General features: G+C 49.5%; 1 protein-coding gene across 1 annotated transcript in view; it reads left to right on the top strand.

The window, feature by feature from the left end:
- Positions 1 to 19,826, top strand: part of LRFN2 (leucine rich repeat and fibronectin type III domain containing 2) — a 194,458-nt gene that overhangs the window by 81,007 nt on the left and 93,625 nt on the right. The gene's annotated exons all lie outside the window — the stretch shown is intronic.

The raw sequence follows: 19,826 nt of genomic DNA, 5'->3' as shown, positions 1-19,826 counted from the left end.
TGATTCTGTATACAAAAGACCTTTGGAAATTGAAAAGGGCTGGAGAGTGAGGCTGGCCGTGACTCACTCCACACCTGTTTCTTGGTGAGAGCAGGTGATTTCTAGCTGGGCTTCAGGTTCAAGCCCTACAAGACGTCTTTCCATATACATTTCTGTACTGTTTCCTTCTGACCTTTACTGTCCATGGCTCAAGTGGGTTTCTTGGGAAGGAGGCTCTCATTTGCCCATAACTCCAGAATATGCTTCTTTTTTTTCATTCCTATTCCCACCCTCATAATGAGTCATGACCATCCTGATTTCCTCATACACCCACTTCTTTAGCATGACAGTGGTTACTTTGTTGTGACCAGAGGATTGGTTAGAGTCGTGTTTTGGGGCCCATAGTATGTGCCAGGCACTGTGCTAAGCACTTGCTCTGTATCATGTCGCTTTTCACGTTTAAGGTCGCCCTGTGATTATTCCAGTTTACAGATGAGGAAACTAAAGTTCTTCACCAGAGAAAGAAAATTCCTCATCCCAGAGAAGTTAAGTAACTTTCCCAAGGTCACACAGCTACTAAGTGACTGAATCCAGGACCAATCAGAAAATTCTAGCTTTTACTCCTAAGTCATTCCAGCTTTTACCCGTCTCTTGTGGGCAAGATGCAACAGCCAGCCTTGGAATGGTTCTGGGCAGGTCTCTTCTGCTGTCTGCATTGGTCTTTCTGAGGGAGGCCCTTACCCCAGCCCTGAGCCCATTCATCCTGGGAACTGAACTACTTCCCCCTTAATGCCATATGCCCTTTGGCAACCCTCCTATCTCTCTCCACCCCTGCATGAACATCTTGGAACTGGCTCTTTTTTTTTTTTTTTGGCCTCCATTCCATAACTCCTCCAGCCTTTCTGAATGAGCCTTCACCCCATCTTTCCAGCACAGGGGCTTTTTCTAGTGTCACTGGTGGCCTCTGTGTCTTTACATCCAACAGGCCTAGTAAAGTCCTCTTCTTATCTGACTTCTTAGCAGCATTTGACTCTAGCGCCCACCTCGTCCTTCCGGGAGCATCTTCTTCCCTTGCCTCCAATGGCGTGCCCTGAATCTTTGGCTGCACCTTGGCACACACACACTGGTGGTGGGCTCCACAAGGCCCAGTGCTCTACCCTCTCCCTGGGCAATCTCATCTGTACTTAGCCTTCATTTCCTTGTGTGGATTATCTACAAATGTGTGTCTCCCACCAAGACCTCTATTGAGCTCCCATCTGCGCTGTCAACTCTTTACTCAGGATCTCTTCTTGGATGTCTTAAAAGTCCCCAAACTCTACCTGTCTACAATAGAGCTTGTGGGCTTCTCCAACAATGGTGGCCTTCTTGCATGGCTCTGTGTCCCAGCGGACAGTACCACCCCTTCATCGGCTGCACCAGTGAGCAGCTAAGTGTCACTGTGGGCACTTCCCTCTGCTCCCCCACTACAGTCTCTCCATTACTGCGACTAGTCAGTCCTCCTGAGGAGCTGTGGGAGAACTGACCTCTCTCCTGTTCTTTCACTACAGCCTCCCGACTGGTCTGGCAGCTTCACTGCTGTCCTGCTTGATCCAATTTCCACATCGAAACTCTTATCATGTCACCCTCACTGCCACCCTAACCCCACTGAACCCTCTGTTGGTTTTCTGTTGTTTGTGAGATCATCTCCATGTCTGAGACCTGGCCCTCGTGGCCCTGCATGGCTGGCCTACCCCACCTCCATCTTCGTCACCCACCCTCTGCCCTGTCCTTGCTCTCTGGGTTCCATGACCTCCCAGTCCCCAGAATTCACTGTGCTTCCTCCCTGATACAGTCTTTGAACATGCTGTTCTCTCTGTCCCCTTGCTGCTGGCATGCTGACTCTCCAATTTCAGCTCCTTTGTGATTTTTCTCTTTTGTGGTTCTATAACAACTGGCCTAACTTCAGAGCTCTTCCTGGGCTGGGAGCCTCATCACCTAATGTGGCTGTCTGATCACTTCTGCCTCCACACTGGACTCTTAGCTGTATGGGGGCAGGTGCCATGTCTGTCTGTGCCCCTGCTGGGCAACCCGGTGCCTAACACAGCATAGTGCAGGTAGTCACTCACCCACCCACAGAAACTCTCTGAAGACTTAGGTGCTAGCCACTGTCTGGGGTCTGGGAGACAGGACAGTGAATAGAACACTGACACATAGTCGTATTCAAAGGACACTCATCAGGTGTTGAGTGAATGTCCCATTTGTGACTTGCCTTTCAATTCCCCATCATTCCAGGAAGGTCAAGAGTCAGAAACTAGTGCCCTGCTGCCAGCCTTCAGCATAGAGGGAGGGGAGGGATGGGCTGAGACTCCTGTGCTTGGGTGCACTCCTCCTGTAGACATAGGCAAAAATTTTCCAAGGGCTTGTAACTTCAGCCTTCGTGTCTTTTATGACTTTTCCTGACAGCCGTTTTCACCCACAGGACTTCCGTTCTGCCTCTGAAATCCTCCCCTCCTTCAATCCTCCTTGAAGCCATGGGAGATGACCTACACCACCCTGGCTCTGGGTGCTGGCTGGGCCCACACATCTGAAGGCTCTGTGGCATCTCTCATATTCTAGTTTAGTCCAGGGAGACTCACTGAAGTTCTGTGGGCTTCATCTTCTTCATCAGCAAAGTGGGGATAATGATACTCCCCTCTAGGGCTGCTGTGGGCATTCAATGAAGTAACAAAGACACTGTGCTCTGAACTCGGCAAGGCCGTACAGAAATTGAAAGGTGGTTATTCTTTCTGTATTAACATCTGCTTTCCTTTGCAGATGTCTGTTTGTCTCCCCAGCAGATGACACCCTCTCTGGGTCTCCACTGGGCTTGATACAGGGCATGTGGAGTCAGGACATGCTCTATGAAGGCACTAAGGGCAAAACGCACATCAACAAGGTGGAATGTTCAGGCTACGCAGGGTGTGTGACTCTCTGCCCCCTGTTTGTCTGACTCCACTCTCCGTGGGCTCAGATCTCTGATTCCATGAGGGCTTTTGCCCCCAACTTTACCATGCTCACAAGAGTGCCTGGACTCATCTTTTGTAGGCAGGGACATCCAAGCATGAAGGCAGAGAGAGGCATGCTGGCACATGACTGAGACCATATCCTGGAATATTTTGGCTTCAAGTGTCCTAGATTCTCTAAATGTAAAATATTAATCTGATTATTTAAAAATCAATGGTGAGTGGGTGTGGTGGCTCACGCCTGTAAATCGCAGCACTTTAGAGGGCAAGGCAGGAGGATTGCTTGAGCTCAGGAGTTTAAGACCAGCCTGGGCAATGTAATGAAACCCTGTCTCTACTAAAAATTTAAAAAAAAAAATTAGCCAGGCATGTTGATGGGCACCTGTAGTTCCAGTTACTTGAGACGCTGATGTGGGAAGATTTCTTGAGTCCAGGAGATCAAGGCCTCAGTGAGCTATGATTATGCCACTACACTCCAGCTTGGGTGACAGAGTGAGACCCTGTCTTAAAAAAAATAAAATCAATGCTTATGATAGGAAATTAGAACATGCAGGCAAGGGTAAAAAGATTACCCGTAACTACATCTTTCCTGGATAACCTCTGTTAACATTTTGTGCTTTCTTCCAGTCTTTTTAAATGAAACTATTATATATAATACTAAATAATATTTATATTATTTTAGACAGATATATATGTAGGCATATGTCCATATGACCTATGTATGAAGACAGGGCAATTTTTGCTTTTTCACTTCATACCTTACAGCATGTATTTACCCATGATGTTAAATATTCTTTTAAAATGTCATTTTTAATGGTTGTACCTGTATTATCAATAACTTCTTTTCTAATCAATAGAATAATATATGCTCAATGCAAAAAAAAAAAAAAGTGAAAAAACACAGAAGTGTACAAAAGGAAAACACACCACCACCCGTAATTCATATCTTCAAAGATAACACAGTAGACATGTTGATGTATTTCCTACGTAAGAATTCTCTTTCCAAACCTGCAGATGTTATTTTTGATGCTATCAGTCCATCCATAGTCTTCTAGGCCCACCGTTTTTCTTGGAGGTGTGTAGTGAATATTCCCCAGTGTTGGTGAATATTCTTGCAGTGCATTATTTTTCTTCATAGTTGCTGTCCAGTGCACTGTTTGGATTACTCTGGTTTACTCGTCCAATGCCTGATGGTTGGACATCTAGTTTCTTTCCACCTTTTGTTATTACAAACAACACTATGATGAACGTCCTTGTGTGAAAGCCTTTGTGTATAACCATGATTATTTCCTTGTACACTGCTTTTTTCACTCCTCTCCAGAATCTTTAAGGAAGGGACTTTTTATAAAGCTGTGGGCAGATCTGACAGAATCAACAAGGGCTGAGAGGCACTCAAAGACTAGCAGTGATGCAAGCTATTAGCTGCCTGCCCCTCGGCCTGAAGCGATAGGGAGGAAGCAGACCTGAGGCTCTGAAGCCAGAGGGAATGCCGCAGAAGTAACAGCCTCACCCTCCACTGGCCCTGTGACCTTCGTCTGGTACATCCCATGGGCCAAACCTGACAGCAGATAAGAGGGCAAGGGGACCTTTCCCTGGGGCACAGAGCTGGGTGAAGGAGGCTCTGAGGGGCAGGCAGAGTAGTCAGCACGGAGAGCCTCCCAGCCCCCAGGGAGAACGTGTGAGAACACCAGGCTGATGGGGTTTCCCTGATGGCCCAGGACCCGGGCGTTGCTGTCTGTAGTAGTGCAGGCTAAGAGTGCTTTCGTACTGGGCGTCCATCCCACAGGCAGGGAGCTGGAGAGGCCTGCCATGGAGAGGATGGGCGGCAGGTAGTAGCCATCTTCCGAGAGTTATTAGGGCCTCCTCTATTGAAATACATATGAACTGCAGATTTCTTTTATTGTCACCATGGCCTTATGAGGTAGGTGCTGCTGTTCTTCCCATTTTCCAGGTGAGAAAACTGAGGCACAGAAAGGTTTCTAAAAACGTTGCTGTCACAGTTAGTAGAAGGCAGAACTGGGATCTGAACTTGGATCAGTGGCTCCAAACCCACTTACCTACTACCCTGAACACAGCCCACCAGCCTCGAACCTTGCAGCAGAAACTCACCATGCTCTAAGGGGGAGCGGGTTACTGGTCTCATGCGCTGTCAGGCAGCAGACCCAGCACTTCCACTTTCCCCTCAGCCCACACTCCCTGCTGCCACTCTCTCCAGCCGGGGAAAAGAGAGAAACCATATACACATTGCAACCTGAAGAGGAGCCCTGCAAAGCCCTGCGAAGCCCTAAATCCACTCCAATTGTATTTTCTCTTCATCCCTTGGAAAATAAAAATTGCTGAGTGCCTGCTATTTTTCCTGAAACTGTGTTGCAGAAATCTTCTCCTGGGCTCTGACCCTGGGAGTCAGCTTTCTGCCCAAAGCACATTTTTACGGCCAAGTTATTTCTGATTCTTTAAAAGCAAAAGTAGAAGAAAAAAAAATGTCTGGAAGGAGCAGGCTCTGTTGTAATGTAATGGCTCAGCAAAAATCCCCGGCCACTGGGTCTGTGCTTGGCCCCGTCCTGGCAGTGGGAAACCCGAGAAATGTCTTGAGCAGCATCATCGGGGCTGGGGAGATGGGGGCTCCAGGATGCAGGCAGTCCCTTGCACTTCAATTATTCCATGGGCCCACTAGGGAGGGATGGAGACGATGTGATGTTGAACGGAGAGGAACACACAGCCTGGTAGAGGAATGGACAATGTACAGATCTGACTTTGAACTTTAAAGAGCCTCCTCGTTCCTCATTCTAAGTGAGTTGCTACCTGGGGCGTCATAAAAATGCCTTCAGATTTGTGTTTGAAATCGTGTGTGTCGGTATTTGTTGAGCCTGTGTCTGGGAGTAGGCCTTTCTGGGTGCGTCTGAGGACGGGAACCATGCTGCTCTTGCTTGCTGATGTATCTCTAGTCTCAAGCATGCTTCCTGGACCATAGCAGGTGCCCAATAAATGTTTATGGGCCATTTAAATGTTTGTGTAGAGTCTCTGTATGTGTTGAATAAGTCTGTGTGTAAGAGTCAGAGGCAAAGTGTCTGTACCTCTCTGTGGATGGTGCCCCAGAATGTCAGCTTCCTGAGGGCAGGGATCATGGTTGACTTCATTCACTGGCATGCCCCAAGGACCTAAATAGTGATTGTGTACAGCTGCCTGTCCATGTGGGTGTCGCAGAACAGGCTGGGCGTGAGCTGAGTGTGTGCATAGCACATGAGATCATATGTGTGAGGACGAGTGTCCTTGGATATCTTGGTGCCTGAACTTTCGGCTGTGACTATATCTGCATTTGGGAGCAAGTGTACATTCTTTTTTTTTGTGTGACGATATGGGGAAAAAAAAGTATGCAAAGGCAGCCACAGGGCAGGTGACTGGAAGCAGAAATATCTGATAAATGTCTAGGGATATCTTTATAAATATGTCAGGATCCTCTTCTACAGGCTCTGGCCTCTCTGCCAATGGCCCTGGCATGTCTGAATCTGGGTCTTAATTGTAGACCCCTTCAGCCATGAATGCAGCTTAGATTCAATTATTAGGAAGGACCTGAGGGCAGAAGACTGGACTTTTTGGTGGAGAGACTCATTATTTACCTCTCTGGCTGTGACAAACCCTTCCAGCTGTGTCCCATCTCCTGCTTGCACTTTCAATGCCATTTCCCTGCGCTCAGTCTCCAGGGCTCCCCTGATGGTGACAGAGCCTTTCAGTGGATACAGATCTATAGGCACACTGTTGTAGAGTCAGTGTTGCCTCCAGATGGCCTAGACCTTGTCTCCTTGCCTCTTTCCTCCAGTCTTCACCCTGTCCTCCCATCCTTTGCCCCACTTAGCACCCCAGTAGGCAGACACCCCAGAAGTGATTCTCTCCTTCTTCAAGGTCAGCTCCCTCTCAGGGCTATTCCCCAACAGTAAAGATGATAAATAGCTGTTGTGGCCTGAGACTCGGGAAGTGACATTTTTCTAGCCTTCTAAGAATCCCCTGTGTACCAGCTGTTGATGTCCTGATCTTGGTTTTTTTTTTTTTTTTTTTTTTTTTTTTGATCATCCTTGCTTCCTGGGGAGCCCAAGGCCCTCTCTGCAAAGGCCATGCATCAATCCTGGGGAAGACAGGAAGGTGAGGGTGGGGGAGTCAGGGAGGTGTTATGGAAAATCTAGGACACCTGTGCTGCAGAGCCTCCTTGATGCAGGTGTGGAAACTGAGGCACTGTCAGGCACTCAGCTCTTCCCTTCTGAGCCCTTTCCTATTGTAAGTACATTCTTTTCTGTTCCCCGATAGACATGATGTCACCTTGTGTTCTGTGTAGTACAAGGGACTTATTAGATGCTAGTATGATAATGGGTGACTGAGAAAAGAAGAAAACAGAATGCTTATATGACTCCTGCTGGAAAACAAAGCCATAAGACAGCTTTGGAGGCAAATGTCTGGATAGGGAAGGGAGCACAGGGAAGGCTCACAGAAGAGAGAATGGAGGGCAGGGCAGAAAAGACGAAGTAGGGCCTGGGTGAGCAGGAATTGATGAGGGCAACAGGTTGGGCCTGGTTGACTAAGAGGAGATGCTGGAAGAGAGGGGTGCTGGGGTCCTCACTGGGTGAGAACCAGGGAGTGGCTTGCTGGTAAGGGACGTCTGGGGGAACTGCAGAGGGGCTCTGAAGCTGAGGCAAGGGGAAGAGGCAAAGTGGAAACAGAAGGCAAACAGCCTTAGGAGTGAGGTGGGCAGTCAGGAATGGCCGCAGAAGGGCCTTACTTTGGGATGCTATAAACTTCTCTCCTCCCAGCTGCATGCCTCTTTTGGCAGATCCAGGTGAGGGACTGACTCCTTTGCATGGTGCCCCATAGATTGTAAAGCTGTATTACATTCAGTCAGCCGATACCAGCCCAGGAGGTGTGTCGGGTATGAGAACTCTTACATTATAGATAGGGAAGGCACTGAGTAATTAACTGGAGTCTCAAGGCCCATCAGCAAGGAACTGAAGGCCTGAGATTATTAGTTAGGCATTTTAAATAAGCACCTACTATGTGCCAGGTGCTTTTGAAGTGCTGGGACTAGAGTCAGAAACCACCCAAATCAACACCTTATCCCAAAGGATCTTATATTCTAGCAAGAGGAAGCAGAATATGACACACAAACCCATCAGGAAGATGCTTTTAAGCATCAATACAGAAGATAAAATAGACTAGTGCAGATGTGGGTGGCAGGATGATGGAGGTCAGGGAGGGGGCCCTTTGAGAGGCCTCCCTGAGGACACTGCATCTGACCTGAGAGCTGAATGATGAGGGCTGGGCATGTGAAGACCAGGCCAGGGAAAGAGGCATCCAAGCAGTAGGACTAATCAGTGCAAAGATTCTAAGACTGGAATGAGCTGAGTCCAGGGTGTCTGGAGCTTCCTGACCAAGGGTGGGCCCCAGGGAAAATGAATAGGTAGAGACCAAATCACACAGGGCCTTGCAGGCTTCAGTAGGGGTTATGGCTTTTATCCCTGGTATAGCGAGAACTACTGAAAGGTTTTCAAACAGTGGGCTGACATGACCTGATTCCAGTTTAGATGGATCCCTCTCGCTGCTCTGTGGAGGGCACATTGGAGGTGGGCCAGAATGATAGGATAAATTAGGAGACTAATGTGGTCCAGGTGAGAGAGGATGGTGACATGGACCAGGCAGTAGCAGTGGAGGTGGTAAGAAGGGGTTGGATTCGGGATACATTTTGGAGGTAGAGCTAAGGAAACTTAGTGATGGACGGGCTCTTTGGTGGGAGAGGAAGAGAGGAATCAAGAATGTCTCTTAAGCTTTTGACTTGGGCATCTGGATGGGTGGATGGTGGGGCATTTCTGAGTTGGGAAAGGCTCCAAGCGGGGAATGTATTGGCATATTTGGAGTGAGAAGAGGGAATGTATTTTTCTGTTCGGGTTTAAGGTGCCCAATAGATAACCAAGTGGAGGTGGCAGGTTGGCAGTGGGATGTGTAGTTTCAGTGGGGTTCAGAGAAAAGGACTGGGCTGGAAGTAAATGTGAAGAATTTTCACCCACTAGAAGGTGTTGGAAGTCGTCCAACCAGATATGATTATCTGAGTAGAGTGTAGACACAGAAGAGAAGAATGCTAAGGATCAAGCCTTAGGCAATCTGACAATGAGAGGCCTGGGAGCTGGCAAAGGAGGGAGGCTGGAAAGGAACAACCCATGCTGTTGGGGGTAAATTGACTGGCTCATACATTAGAGCTAGTCAACATGGCTGTGTGCTATTCCCTGGAGGGTTCTAGATGATGGAGTCTTCAGGAAGGAGACAGGGCAACTGTATGGATGGTCATGAGGAGAGTGGGCAAGATGGGGACTGAAACTTGGCTTTGAGAAGATGTTGGGTGGTCAGAGGTGATCTTGATCAATGCCTGTTTCATGGAGAAGTAGGAGTAAAAGCCCAACATGAAGAGAGGTGGGGATGAGGCAGTAGAGATGGTACTGACTAGTAAATATTTTGCTATGAACAGGTGTTCAGGGTCATAGAGGGGCTGGAAGCCAGCATGGGGTCAAAGGAAATTTATTTTTTAAGACGCGAAATAGGGAACCATGTTTTTCAGTGAGATAATCCAGACAGTGAGAAAATGCAAGTCAGCTGGTAGCACAGGGATTGAGGAAGAGATAGGTCTCTGATTTCACTGACTTCTCTATGAAGTGTGTATCAAAGCTGTTGTCTGTTGAGGAGGACCAGACAGGGAAAATGATGATTTGAGGAATGATGGAAAATGTTGAAAAGTGAATTAGGAAAGTATAGGAACATTACCTGGGAAGGTTCAAAGGTCTGCCCAGTTATTAGAACTAGTCTACCTGTCTGTGTGTTATTCCCTGGAGGGCTCTAGATGCCAGTCAGCTGATGGGTGCAGGTGCCAAGCAGAAGGATGATTGGGTTTAATCAGGGTTGGGGATTTTCAGGTGAGCATGAAGGAGGGAGATAAGTTCAAGGGCAATAAGAGTACTTGGAAGAGGATGGCTTTTGGGTTGGTCCATGAAATCTGGGCTGAGTAATAGAAGAAAATAAGAATAATGTTTCATCAACAGTGAACAAGATGAATGGGTTGGGGCCCTCAATCAGGTGGAAGAATATTTGGCATAGGAGTAGAGAGTGAGATAGGAGATGACAATCAAGGGGGTGCTTGAAATGAAGCTTTCAGAGGTGAGGTGTTATGGATGATGATGAGGTCTAGGTTGTGGCCATGTGAGGGGATGTTGAAGAGAAGGACGAGGTCCTTGGTGCTAAGAGGGTCAATGGACTAAGGGGCCTGGGTGTTGAACAGGTAATTTGCCAGGATATTAAATTGTCAGGAATGATGGCAGGGATGGTTATGGAGAGAGACAGGGAGCCAAGTGCTGAGGTCATCAACTGATGATTAATCTTTAATTCTTGGAATTTCAAAGTCATCTAATGAAGTGGTTTTAAAGCAATTTGTAAGACTCAACTCTTATTCAAAGGCAGCATTTTGAGGCAGCTTAAATAGAAGAAAGCAGCCCTGCTGTTTGGAAATAGGGGTGGGGAAACTAAGCCCCTTGCTCTCACCTCGACTCTGAGCAGCCTTTGAGAGGGCTCCAAGGAACTTTCCATGGCACACAGTGAGAGAAGTACCGATCTCGTCCAAGACCCCTTATTTGACATTTGAGGAGCAGGAATGTTACTTGTCCCAGGTGACCCTGTTAGGAACAGAGCTGGGAATGGAACCAGGTGTCCTGTCTCCCCCTGAACCTGAGATCCATAACTACTTCAAACCTGCTTTCCCATCTTGTGTTGTTTTTCTCTAAGATTCCTAACACTCTACTTTGTGTTGAAAACACAGGACTCACCATGACATTAGCAGGAAGCTCCTCTCCGGCTGTCCCTAGGGGAGGTCCATTTCACCCTTTTGGGCTTTTCCAGAACCACAGGACAGCACTGTCTTTTCAGAACAGCAGGTGAGGCTCAAGTGAAAGGCACACTGGCCTAGCTAATAGACACACCTAGTGATTATGTCTGCCCTTGTGGGGCCAGGTCAGGGTACAGAGATCAGTTGTAACCTGAGCATGGTCCCCGACTGGGGTTCTAGAGCCTGGCTTGATGCGGATAAGGCAGGATTGACCTACAAGCTGGAAGTTGGTGTCTGGAGGTGAGGCCAGCATCCAGCCAAATGGATTGTCCAAGCAATACATCAGCCTAGTTGAGAGGCAGAAGCCAGCTGCAAGGCAGTGGGGCAGAAACCAGACTCCAAGGGATGAAGGGGCAGGAGGAGGATTGAAACAGAGCTAGGGCTTCTGGAGGTGCTGGAGAGCTCAGGAGGCTGTTTATGTGTCCCATTCGGCCTCATCCATTGTAGGGTTGGTGCTAGACAGACTCTGTATGGGAGAGCATGTCCAGGCCAGTAGGTTAAGCCCTGAAATGGGAGATGGGAAGGCAGAGGGCAGTACTCAAAGCCAGCTGGGAATCCTGTCTGCCTACACACAGTGGAATGCCACCTAGCCTGGGATATAGAAAATAGTGTCTCTGCCCTTGGGAAGCAGTTGGTAAGCATTAGACAAGTGTCATTTCCTCAGCCAGATGAGTCAGGGTTCAAGTCAGGACTCCAAATACAGAGGAATGCCTGGCAGGAAACTGGAGTAGCATGCAGGGAAACTGAGGCAGAAGGTCAAGGTGGACTGGCAAGGGCAGGGGGCATCTATAGAAGGACATACTTCCCATCCCTGACACCCAGCTTTGGGTCGGGTCCCAGTGCATAGAGGACTCCAGGATGTTGTTTCTCTCTGCCTTGAATGTGCTTTCTGAGATGTCACCAGGGCTTGGTTGTTTCATATGTCATAGTGTCCCTGCACCCCTCTCCCTGACCACCCTGTCCAAATGAGCTCCTGCTCCTCAGTCCTCATTCCCCCTCATACCTGTAACCTGCTTGATGCTTCACTGAAGCACTTACCCCTATCCAACATCCTGTATATATTGTCTTGTTACTGTCCACCAACCACACTAGTGCTAGAATGGAAGCTCCCCCGGGGTAGGGAATTTCTCTTCCCTTCTGCTAGGCAGTGAATTGGGAGGAGTGTTCCTGTGACCCCCTCTTCTCCTCCTCTAACTGCTTCTGGGCTTGGGAACTGGTTCTGGTTATGATAGAGAGGCTGGCCTTCAGTGCCCTCCTTGGGGTCCTGTTGCCTCTGCCCTGGGCCCCAGCAGAGAAGGTGCCCCTGGCTGCCATGCAGTGATGCCCACCTCTCCCTGAGAACAGGGCTGTTGCAGGCCTGAGGGCAGGTGAGTAGTGCTGGGTCCTGGAAACCCCAGGCCGATTGTATCAAGGCTGATAAGCCTCAGTAAGTGGCTCTAAAGATAATCAATTGTTTTCATTCTGAGTGAAACAACCGGCTCCAAGGAACCTCTATTTAAAAACCACACACATATGCCAGATCCAGCTCTTGTTAAATTGTTGCACATGTGGATCTGATTTAACCTGGCAGGTTCGATGTGCTTCCAGCTCAGTGCCAGAGAAGGGGCTGAAAGAGGAGCTGGGCCAGGAGAGGGGAGCAGGGGGAGCTGTGGGCTGGGGACAGCTGAGCAGGAAGGAGAGCAGTTTCCAGGACAGGCAAGAGGAAGGGACTGCACCTTCCCACCCTTCCCGCTTCACTCACCCTTGGGACTCAGGGTAGCTCATGTAGGAAATCCTGCCCAACTAGCCCATGACCCTATATCATCCTCCCTGTTCCTCCCAATTCCAGAGGATTGGTGTCTTGGCTCGAAGGTACCTTAGACCACAGGGTCCCTATCCTTGATTTTCCAGAGAGGGAAACAGACACTCAGAGAGGGTAAGCTGCCTACCCAGAGTCACACAGCAAAATAGAGTGGAGCCAGAGCCAGAGCGCTAGGGGTCCTCTGGCTACTCTTCCTTTGGCACTTCTAGGGAGGAAATCTTGTGTCTTCCAAAAAGTGATGGCCTTGACAAGGGCAGGAGCCACACCTGTCTCTTTCCTTGCCCTCCAGGTGCACTCTAAGATGGCCACCTAGGAAATATTGTTAAATTCATGGAGTCCCAGGGAAAGAGGAGAGATATTGAGGTGTGGAGAATGAAGCAGCTTGAGCAGACCAGGCCCCAGAGAACAGGTGAGCATCAGTGGTGATGGTATGTCACACCCTCTTCTGCTCTAGATCCTGCAGTGGCTCCCAGGTTCACTCAGAGTAAAAGCCAAAGCTCTCCCAGTGACCTGCAAGGCCCTACGTGACCTCCATCTCTACCGCCATGGCTTCCCTATCCTCTTTGTCCTTCTCTTCCCCCTCACTCCTCTATGGCCACAGTGGCCTCCTGGCTGTCCCTTCTGCACACCATGCACACACCCCTCACCTTATAGGTGAGGCCCATAGATCCGGATGAGTCAAGGATGTGAGGCATCACTCAAAGCTTGAAGAGAAGGCAGCCAGATCGAAGCCAGGGAAGCCGGTAAGTCAGGGAGGGAACAGAGGGCCAGAAAGGCAAGGAGTCTCCGCTGCCCCAGGCAGGTTGGCAGCAGCGGGAGCCTAATGCCCATTCTCTGAGCCCAGGAGCAAGTCTCTGGTGGCAGGGTTCTCTGATGTTCCAGTCCTGACAGGGCTAGTGGGTGGTACAAGCAAACCCAGGCCTGGCTATGAGGGGCAGCTGCTGAGAGTGGGCCATATGCTGTGGCCTGTGCCAGACATGGTGAGCTCTAGAGGGAGAGCAGGGAATCAGCAGCTCCAAGAGTATCGTCAGGGCTGAAAAGAGGCAAAGAGCAATGAATTTTCATTAAGAGTCTTGAGAGTGACTTGAAAATCCATTCCCATGGGGGTCCTTCTGCAGGAGAGCCACAGGTGAGCTCTGGTGGCCACAGGGCTCTGAGGGTGGCTGCGTGAGCCCTGAGCCTGGGCTTCAGACTGGCAGCCCTTCTTCTCTCCATCAGGCAGCTGCAGCCTCGCTGCTCCTCCTCCATCTCTCCACACTGGTGGTGGCCTGAGGCATGGACATGGCCATAAATAATAGTAATAACTAGAGAGTCTGTTCCAAGCAAGATGATTTTATGAAATTACATTTTTGAAAAGGTTAATTCTTCCATCTCCCCACTTGTACTCCAATCTGGAGAGGCAAATGTGGATTAATTGGACCCATTTCCTCCCCGGCCTCCACAGAACCCTGACAAGATATGCTTCTACTGGGTCTGACTTCTCTCCTGGGCTTGCTGCAAAGCAGTAGGTGCTGGGCCCTTCTTCCCACCGGAACTGACTGACCTCCAGGCGCTAGGCTCCAGGCTCCAGGCAAGCGGTGGTCCTCCCTCTGCTGCAGGCAGAAAGGCATAGAGGGAAGGAGCAGAAAGGCCAGAGAGGTCATGGGGAAGTGGACTCGGGGGGCAGCAGTGGGGGCTGAGGTGGTGCAAATAGGGAGATGAGCTGGGGGCACCCGGGCATGCCTACAGAGTGCACAGTGGGTAAGTCATGGGTGGGGAGTGAGTAGATGGAGACAGATGGACAGAGATGGGAGGGAGGACATGTGGGTCAGCCCTCTCTTTTGTCTCTACTCTCCACCTTTCTGTCATTATTATTCCCTAAGTAAGTGGGAGAAGACAGACCCTGAGGGAAGGTGAGAAGGGTGGGTGAGGAGAGTTCACTCAGAGTTCTAAGTGTGTCCTTCTACCCTCCTCCCAGTCCTCCTCATCAGCACCCAGGCAGCCCTGCCTCATCCCCCAAGCCCTTCCCAGGCTGGGTTGCTGTCTTCCTCCCCCAGTTTTCCTCCTTCTCACCCATCTCCTCCCCTGTGTGTCCCAGACACTGCCACCTCCTCCAGGCACAATCTCCCTCCACCGGGCCAAGCTGAGGTGGGTTGAGGAGAGCCTGGAGACCAGGTGTTAGGAGGTCTGCGGGTGTCTCTGCCTCTGCCTCTTCTTAACTGCATGCCTCCGATGGGCACTGCCCCACTTGCGTCCTCAGTTTTACCATCTATGGAGTTAAGAGGTCCAATGAGCTTATTCCAAGTCCCCTTCCAGTTCTGAAGTGTGATGATTGTTGAATTGGTGCTTAGAAGAACAGGGTGCTCTATTGTTCTGTCGTTCGTGTTTTTGTTTTCTGGTGGGAGGTCTTTGTTGGATTTCAAATACACTAAAGTGACAGCAGGGATGCAGAGAAGGCAGTGAGACGGAGGCAGGCAGGGTGGGGAGTGCCTGCTGGTTCCTGGTGTGCTGTGAGGTATATGTGTGCCTATGGTATAGATGGGGGTGAGAGAGGTGCTTGGTAAATATCTGTAGAAGGAATGGACTTTACAGCAGGCTATGTGCTTAGCGCTATGTGAAATCTTTATGCCAACACCTTGAAAGCAAAATAAAATTCAACATTATCAGTTCAACTCTCCACCAATAAGTACTTTTTTTTTTTTTTTACTGAGTCAGTTCCCTTCCTTTGGTTTGCTCCTAACTTTTTACACTTCCTAGAATGTTCCCTAATTCTAATCATCCTCTAACCCTGAAACCCCTAGGGATAGGGAAATGCACCTGCCCTCAAGGAGGCAGAGGAGGTAGAAATTCCTTCATACCAGACCTGAGGTTTGGAACTACCCCTAATACTCAGTGGGTACAGGGAGGAAGCCTTAAGTCCTCCTAAAGGTTGTAGGGATCATGGAGGGCTTCCTGGAGGAGATGTTGAAGCTGAGCCTTGAAAGATGTGAATAATTACACTCTATGGGCCACAGAAGGCTTGATAAATGGCTTGGTCAAGGGACAGAATGGCAGGCAGCTGCCTAGGGTGTGGTGGGGACAGGTAGAGAGTTGGTCTGTTGTATACCTGGGACTCAGGTTCTCAGAAGCAAGAGGTCCAGGAAGGCTTCCCACAGGAGGGAGGCTTGGAGGATAGGTGGGTTGTTTTAGCAGAGGACAGGACCACTTCTCATGGGGTGCTGGTGTCAGGAAGGAGCAAGGCAGAGGGAATGGAAGTTGGTGTGGATGGCGGTGGGGGTTGGGGGGCCAGGCAGGTGGCCAGCAGAGTGGGAGAAGAAAGGTCTGGTCTGGAAGGAAGATTCAGGGCTCCTTGGAACCCTTTCTTTGCAGATTCTGGGCAGGGCCAAGCCACCCATTCCCTGGTGTAAATTCCTCCTGACAGGTGCTCTCCTTGTTTATTTCTGTTCACAGAGCGGGGAAGACCTATTTCCCTCCTAAGAGCCTATTTATTCTACTTTCTCATTTTCCAATCCAGTGACTTTATGGCTTTTTTTGGTTGGCTTTCGTCTTCCCAACAACAAGAGAAAACATTCCCTTTCCTTTTCAACCCGTGCCTAGGGAAACACTGGGGGCTGCTGCTGTGACTGGGGGGCCTAGGGACTGCTACGCTGAGCCTTTACCCCGCCCACCAACCAGAGGAATCTGGGGCTTCCACCCCACACCAGGCTCAAGGCTAAGATTAGGGAAAGGGGGTTAGGAGTATTGGGTGATTCTGACTGTTCAGGGGATGCAGAGAAAAAGTAGGATTTGGATGAGAGGCACAGGATACCTCCAGCAGACAGCTGGGGAAGGTGGGCAGCGGTTCTCCATGTGGCAATACACAGTGGGCCTGGTAGCTTGCTTTGGTTTTATCCTGACATGTATCTTTTTACACTTCCAAATCCTAGCCATCCCATCCTTGGATTCACTGATGAAACCCATTGACTTTTCCCCATCAATTTCACAGTTCTTTGGGCTTCCAGCCATCCCTTCTGGCCATATTTCCAAAAGTCAGAGGCCATGCACCTTTCACAGCTGTCTGCCCATCTCCCTTTCCCATCTGCTAACTTTTTTGGGACATGTACATTTTGCAGAGATGGAAGGATAGGCCCATGGAGTTGCTATTTAATGAGATGAGGAAGGCTGCAGGAAGAACAGGTGTAAGGGGAGAAGCAAGAACTCACTGATTCCCTGCCAGGTCTGGAGTACCTATGAGGCATCCCAGTGGTGATATCAGTGAGAGTCAAATGGTGAGTCTGGAGCTCAGGTGAAGCCAGGGCTGAGGGCATGGACTTGGGGCTCATTGGCATAAAATGGTCTACTCACCATGGAACTGGATGACCTCCCCAAGGGAAAGAGAATAGAGAAGGCCAAGAAGGACCAGAAGCAATTCAACCTTTGCTGAAAGACCAGCAAAAGAGACCGAGCCAGACAGGCCTGAGAGGAAGCAGACCCAGAAGTAATCCCTGTCATGGCTGTTGCCTGGTGGTCTTCAGGCCACTTTATACATTGGCTCATGTCCTCAGGGAACAGACCAGAAAGAACATAGATTGACTCAGGATCCCAACACCATCCCTTCCCAGGTGTGTGACATTGGGCAATTTACTCTGCCCCTCTGAACCACATTTCCTCACTCTGCATCCAGAAGATAAAACCTGTGAACACCTAGTAGCCACACCATAAATGTCAGTTCCCCTTCCCTCCCTACTCTTCCTAAAATAAAACCACCGTGGCATGCATCATCTCAGAAGGAAGTCATACAGCACTTGAGATATGTCTTTAAATACATTATCTTACACTTGCCCACACCAAATCTCATCTGTCACTTTTCTGCCCACTCGTACACACCCTTGTGGGATTCTGTAGCGTATCCCCATTGGCTTGACATTTCATTCCCTCAAAAAACTTAGTGCCATTTGCACATCCCCAGCTTTCACTGCGTAACTCCCTTTTCCAGATGATTTATTAACATTTCAAATGAGGCGGCCTCATCCTAACCACGGGACACTTCTGTTGTTCATTCTCCACCCAGATAAGTGCCCAGCAAGTTCTCCAAACTTCTACCCCTTCCTTACCCAGGCACAGATCCGCTGAGATGCCCTCCCGCCATGCCCCTGAGCCCATCGTAATCCTGAAGGAATCTGCCAGAAGGCTTCACTATCCGCTGAATTCCCCAAGGAATCTCTGTGCTCCAGGGCTTAGGGGTCCCGCCCTTTGTTAGAGATGCATCCTGCTCTACTTGCACAGTCAGGAGGTGAAACCCATTAGCCCAGGGGTCCTGAGTTCCTTCTAAGATTACTCATTGGGTGGGTGTTGTATTCCCACTTGATTCTGCTCATCCTCTGTGGACGGCACACCATCTCCCCTCAGACCTTACAATTTCAGTTATACCAGCCCCACTGCCACGGCCCACTGCCCACACCTGCATCTTTGACTTGAGGGCCTTCTAGACTTACACATTCTGCCCAGGAAAGTACATAGGCCAGAAGGGCCAAGAAATTTATGCCCCTGGAGCAGCCCTCAAACAATGACTGATGGGCACTCGCCTTCCAGCACCCTCGCCCCGCAGGAGGGCGGGGTAGCACTGATGTGAATGTCTGCACCGCCTCTGAGTTCCCCAGTGGGGCTGAGTTCCAGCTGCCCCTGTTGTAACTAGCTTAATCACACATTTATTAGCTGGGTTCTTTTTCTCTTTTCACTTCCCCTACTCCCCCCTCCCAGGTTTTCAAAGTCCACCTCCCAAATCAACTATGTGCCCTTGAATCTTTGTCTCAGGATCTCCTTCCGGGGCACTTAAACTAAGACCCTTGGCTGGTCAGCCCATGATAACCAAGTGACCTTGAGCCACAGCTTTCCTGATTTGCCCTGTGTTCTTCCAGGGCTTAAAGTCCAGACATTGGGTGTACTCTACCTCAAGAGTTCTCTCCAACTCTAGGGAGCAGCCTGGCCTTGTCCAAGACCTCAGGGGCACTGGGCCAGAGAATTCTCCTCCGTGAGAGGGCATTTCTGAGCCTTGCTTTCGATGTTGGAGGAGTTTATCTTGTCACTAGCTGCATTGTCTGCTGATTTATCTCTGTCCAGGGGAGTGGGGCCCAGCTGTAGACAGCAAACATATTGAGTAAATTTCTAATGAACTGATTACTCAGCTTCGCATTTTAACTGCAGCATTAAGCATCCTCTCACCCTCATAAACATGTTGAACTACTGAAGGGATTATGGCTTCCAGGCTGGCCACTCTGTCACTGGGAAAAATTAATCTCGAGATTTAATCAAAGTCAAAACCACAAACTGCAGTAGGGAAGGGGCTTTTTCTCTCTGTGATGCCCAGGAGAGGGTGGGACATTCATAGATTTCCGCGCTGACTTGGGAGCTACTTTGAGATGTCATCTTGTCCATCCTTCTATGTCTGGGTGTGCACAGACACATTGGTCTGATAGTTGAACATTTTATAGACATGACCTGCCTGAAAAATACCCCTTTTGTAGCTAGAGTAGTAAACCGAAGAGGAAGTAGGTTAATGATTTTTCTTTCTTACACAAGGTTGGAGTGTGATGACAAACATGAATGCAGAATTCTGTGAGTGCTCCACTTTGACCCTCAAATCCTTTTTTGGGGTCTCTTACAGTAGTCAAGGCTACGTTTGAACTCTCATTGCATCTTCTCGGAACTTTGTTATCTCTGTTGAACCCCATCAGCCTCTGTCTGATCAGGCTGAGGAGCAAGTGTGGATGGCAGAGCCCACCTGGGCAACTCTCACCTGGACATACTCTTCAATGTACGAGAGCCAGAGGGGCCTGCGAGGACTGCATCCCTCTGAGGGAAGGATCGGATATGGCATTTCGTGGCTCTGAGCTCATGGACTTAGCTCGGAGATGTTCCCGTACAGGCCTGGATGATGGGTGGTCAGCAGCTGAGAACGATGGTCTGATATCTAATTCCTGAGGAATAGATCCCAGGGGTTAGAGTGGAGGAGCATGTGTGGCTCCAGGGAGCCAAGACCCTTGCCCCTCCAAGTATGCTCTTAGTGGGATCAGAGTCCAAGGAGCACAGAAGTACACCATCTAGGGCCCATCAGCCTCTCTGAACCAGGATCTGCTCTTTTCTGGGGTCCCCTGGGTGATTTGTGTGCACATTACAGTGAGGGAGGCACCGGACTAGCCCT

The sequence above is a fragment of the Chlorocebus sabaeus genome, chromosome 17 (assembly GCF_047675955.1).
Source record: "Chlorocebus sabaeus isolate Y175 chromosome 17, mChlSab1.0.hap1, whole genome shotgun sequence".
Lineage (NCBI taxonomy): Eukaryota > Metazoa > Chordata > Mammalia > Primates > Cercopithecidae > Chlorocebus > Chlorocebus sabaeus.
Note: the sequence above shows the minus strand (reverse complement) of the source record. Positions and strands in the feature narration are given on the sequence as shown.